The sequence below is a fragment of the Mauremys reevesii genome, linkage group 4, assembly GCF_016161935.1.
Source record: "Mauremys reevesii isolate NIE-2019 linkage group 4, ASM1616193v1, whole genome shotgun sequence".
NCBI classification, from domain to species: domain Eukaryota; kingdom Metazoa; phylum Chordata; order Testudines; family Geoemydidae; genus Mauremys; species Mauremys reevesii.
Genome location: NC_052626.1, coordinates 46,430,042 through 46,434,953, shown reverse-complemented (window position 1 = coordinate 46,434,953; position 4,912 = coordinate 46,430,042).

Sequence of the window (4,912 nt, the reverse complement as noted above, 5' to 3'; positions counted from 1 at the left end):
TTGCAGGATTAGGGTCAATTCTCAATATCTCATTATGAGAGTCAATTCTCAAATGCAAATAAGGTACAATACTAATAGTGGTATTTTAGAACAACAATTTAGTTTATTAGAAATTTTAAAATTGCAGTGGCACAATTTTTCAAATTAGTTTTACAAAACTTCAATCTAATTTAAAATCAATTTCAAAAAATCAAGTAATTTAAATCCTCTTAAATAACTCCTTCCTGCTTCTAACCACAGCCAATTAGGGAACCAGAATTAGAATCCATGTTGCACTATGACCAATCACAGAACTAATTCAGCAGAAAAACTTGAAAGAGTAATGACAAAATTAGGCACAATGTGTCAATTATGATAGCTAAAAGAAAACTGCATGAAATATCACAAGAAAATCTAAAATCAATACGATGTAGGCATACGCTTTTAATTATTAATTTTTTGTTCACCTATTTTCTAGGGATAGTCCTTTTTAATTTTATTTTTATTGCTAAAAACACTCAATGAAAATAGGAGTATTGTCATAATTTCTTTGCTGTGGCAATGAGTATAGTATCACAGTTAACTATACAAAGGAGCCTGGGAAAGAAAATGGAGGAACTAGTACTACTGCTGCAGAAAGTGAAACCTGATATTATAGGGATAAAAGAAACACGGTGGAATAGTAGTCATGACTGAAGTACAGGTATTGAAGGGTATGTGCTGTTCAGGAAAGACAGAAATAAAGTCAAAGGTGGTGGAGTAGCATTGTATAGTAATGATGAAGTAGACTAAAGAAATTAGAAGTGATGGAATGGATAAGAGTCTGTTTAGGCCAAAATCACTTTGGAGAAGAAAACTACTAGAGGTTTCCCAATACAGTGCTTGGGGTGTGCTACAGACCTAACATCCTTCTAAGCTGCACAGCCACACAGCAGCTGATTAAGCACCGCGCAAGCGCTCAGGGCTGCGGTGGGGAAAGATTCCTCTCCCCGAGTCCCGCCACAGACCTGCTCCGGCCAGGGGAGACGCATCTCTCCCCCAGCCCCCACCCGGACCTGCCGAGGCCATGGGAGAGGTGCCCCTCCCCAGGCCCCAACCCAGCCCTGGTCCAGACCTACCTCGGCCAGGGGAGAGGCACCCGGCCCCAACCGAGCCTGGCCTGGCCCTGCTGCAGCCGGGGGAGACATGCCCTTCCCCTAGCCCTGGATCTGCCGCAGCCATGGGAGAGGCACCTCTCCTCCCCAGCCCAGGTACTGCTGCAGGGAGAGAGAGTTGGGGGGAGTCCTCTCTCACTGTCACAGCCCTGGGGCAGCCTGCATCCGAAACCCCTCATCCCTGGCCCCACCCCAGTGGCCACACCCCCAGCCAGAGCCCTCACTCCCCCAAACCCGAACCCTCTACCCCAGCCCTGAGCCCTCTCCCACACTCCAAACATAACAAAATTAATTCTGCACATGGGTGGGAAAAATTAGAGAGAACACTGCTACAGACCACCAGGATCTGATTTAGATATAGGTAGAGACCTCTTTAATATTTTTAATTAAATAAATACTACTGGGAATTGTGTGATTATGGGAGACTAACTTCTCAGATATAGATTGGAGGACAAGTGCTACTAATATTAGTAGGGCCCCGAGTTTCCTGGATGTGATAGCTGACAGAGTTCTTCACCAAACAGTTGCTGAACCAACAAGAAGTGATGTCACTTTAGATTTGGTATTGGTGAATAGTAAGGACATCAAAGAACTGGTTGTAGAGGACAACCTTGGCTCGAGTGATCATGAGCTAATTCAGTTTAAACTAAATGAAAGGATAAATAAAAATAGATCTGCAATAAGGGTGCTTGATTTCAAAAGAGCTAATTTTAAAAAATGAAGGGAATTAGGGAAGTGGACTGGACTGAACATAAGAAAGGCCGTACCGGGTCAGACCAAAGGTCCATCTAGCCCAGTATCTGTCTACCGACAGTGGCCAATGCCAAGTGCCCCAGAGGGAGTGAATCTAACAGGCAATGATCAAGTGATCTCTCTCCTGCCATCCATCTCCATCCTCTCACAAACAGAGGCTAGGGACACCATTCTTACCCATTCTGGCTAATAGCCATTTATGGACTTAGCCACCATGAATTTATCCAGTCCCCTTTTAAACATTGTTATAGTCCTAGCCTTCACAACCTCCTCAGGTAAGGAGTTCCACAAGTTGACTGTGCGCTGCGTGAAGAACTTCCTTTTATTTGTTTTAAACCTGCTGCCTATTAATTTCATTTGGTGACCCCTAGTTCTTGTATTATGGGAATAAGTAAATAACTTTTCCTTATCCACTTTCTCAACATCACTCATTTTATATACCTCTATCATGTCCCCCCTTAGTCTTCTCTTTTCCAAGCTGAAGAGTCCTAGCCTCTTTAATCTTTCCTTGTATGGGACCCTCTCTAAACCCCTAATCATTTTAGTTGCCCTTTTCTGAACCTTTTCTAGTGCTAGAATATCTTTTTTGAGGTGAGGAGACCACATCTGTACACAGTATTCGAGATGTGGGCGTACCAGGGATTTATATAAGGGCAATAATATATTCTCAGTCTTATTCTCTATCCCCTTTTTAATGATTTCTAACATCCTGTTTGCTTTTTTGACCACCTCTGCACACTGCGTGGACATCTTCAGAGAACTATCCACGAAGACGCCAAGATCTTTTTCCTGACTCGTTGTAGCTAAATTAGCCCCCATCATGTTGTATGTATAGTTGGGGTTATTTTTTCCAATGTGCATTACTTTACATTTATCCACATTAAATTTCATTTGCCATTTTGTTGCCCAATCACTTAGTTTTGTGAGATCTTTTTGAAGTTCTTCACAATCTGCTTTGGTCTTAACTATCTTGAGAAGTTTAGTATCATCTGCAAACTTGGCCACCTCACTGTTTACCCCTTTCTCCAGATCATTTATGAATAAATTGAATAGGATTGGTCCTAGGACTGACCCTTGGGAAACACCACTAGTTACCCCTCTCCATTCTGAGAATTTACCATTAATTCCTACCCTTTGTTCCCTGACCTTTAACCAGTTCTCAATCCATGAAAGGACCTTCCCTTTTATCCCATGACAGCTTAATTTACGTAAGAGCCTTTGGTGAGGGACCTTGTCAAAGGCTTTCTGGAAATCCAAGTACACTATGTCCACCGGATCCCCCTTGCCCACATGTTTGTTGACCCCTTCAAAGAATTCTAATAGATTAGTAAGACACGATTTCCCTTTACAGAAACCATGTTGACTATTGCTCAACAGTTTATGTTTTTCTATGTGTCTGACAATTTTATTCTTTACTATTGTTTCAACTAATTTGCCCGGTACCGATGTTAGACCTACCGGTCTGTAATTGCCGGGATCACCCCTAGAGCCCTTTTAAAATATTGGCGTTACATTAGCTAACTTCCAGTCATTGGGTACCGAAGCCGATTTAAAGGACAGGTTACAAACCTTAGTTAATAGTTCCGCAACTTCACATTTGAGTTCTTTCAGAACTCTTGGGTGAATGCCATCTGGTCCTGGTGACTTGTTAATGTTGAGTTTATCAATTAATTCCAAAACCTCCTCTAGTGACACTTCAATCTGTGACAGTTCCTCAGATTTGTCACCTACAAAAGCCAGCTCAGGTTTGGGAATCTCCCTAACATCCTCAGCCGTGAAGACTGAAGCAAAGAATCCATTTAGTTTCTCCGCAATGACTTTATCGTCTTTAAGCGCTCCTTTTGTATTTTGATCATCAAGGGGCCCCACTGGTTGTTTAGCAGGCTTCCTGCTTCTGATGTACTTAAAAAACATTTTGTTATTACCTTTGGAGTTTTTGGCTAGCCGTTCTTCAAACTCCTCTTTGGCTTTTCTTATTACACTCTTGCACTTAAGTTGGCAGTGTTTGTGCTCCTTTCTATTTGCCTCACTAGGATTTGACTTCCACTTTTTAAAGGAAGTCTTTTTATCTCTCACTGCTTCTTTTACATGGTTGTTAAGCCATGGTGGCTCTTTTTTAGTTCTTTTACTGTTTTTCTTAATTTGGGGTATACATTGAAGTTGGGCCTCTATTATGGTGTCTTTAAAAAGGGCCCATGCCACTTGCAGGGATTTCACTTTAGTCACTGTACCTTTTAACTTTTGTCTAAGTAACCCCCTCATTTTTGTATAGTTCCCCCTTTTGAAATTAAATGCCACAGTGTTGGGCAGTTGTGTTCTTCCCACCACAGGGATGTTGAATGCTATTGTATTATGGTCACTATTTCCAAGCGGTCCTGCTATAGTTACCTCTTGGACCGGCTCCTGCGCTCCACTCAGGATTAAATCTAGAGTTGCCTCTCCCCTTGTGGGTTCCCGTACCAGCTGCTCCATGAAGCAGTCATTTAAAGTATCGAGAAATTTTATCTCTGCATTTCGTCCTGAAGTGAAATGTTCCCAGTCAATATGGGGATAATTGAAATCCCCCACTATTATTGGGTTCTTAATTTTGATAGCCTCTCTAATTTCCCTTAGCATTTCATCATCACTATTACTGTCCTGGTCAGGTGGTCGATAATAGATCCCTAATGTTATATTTTTACTAGAGCATGAAATTTCTATCCATAGAGACTCTATGGAACATGTGGATTCGCTTACGATTTTTACTTCATTTGAATCTACACTTTCTTTCACATATAGTGCCACTCCTCCCCCTGCACGACCTGTTCTGTCCTTCCGATATATTTTGTACCCCGGAATGATTGTGTCCCATTGGCTGTTCTCAGTCCACCAGGTTTCAGTGATGCCTATTATATCTATATCCTCCTTTATCACAAGGCACTCTAGTTCACCCATCTTATTATTTAGACTTCTGGCATTTGTGTACAAGCACTTTAAAAACTTGTCCCTGTTTATTAGCCTGCCTTTTTCTGATGTGCCAGATTCTT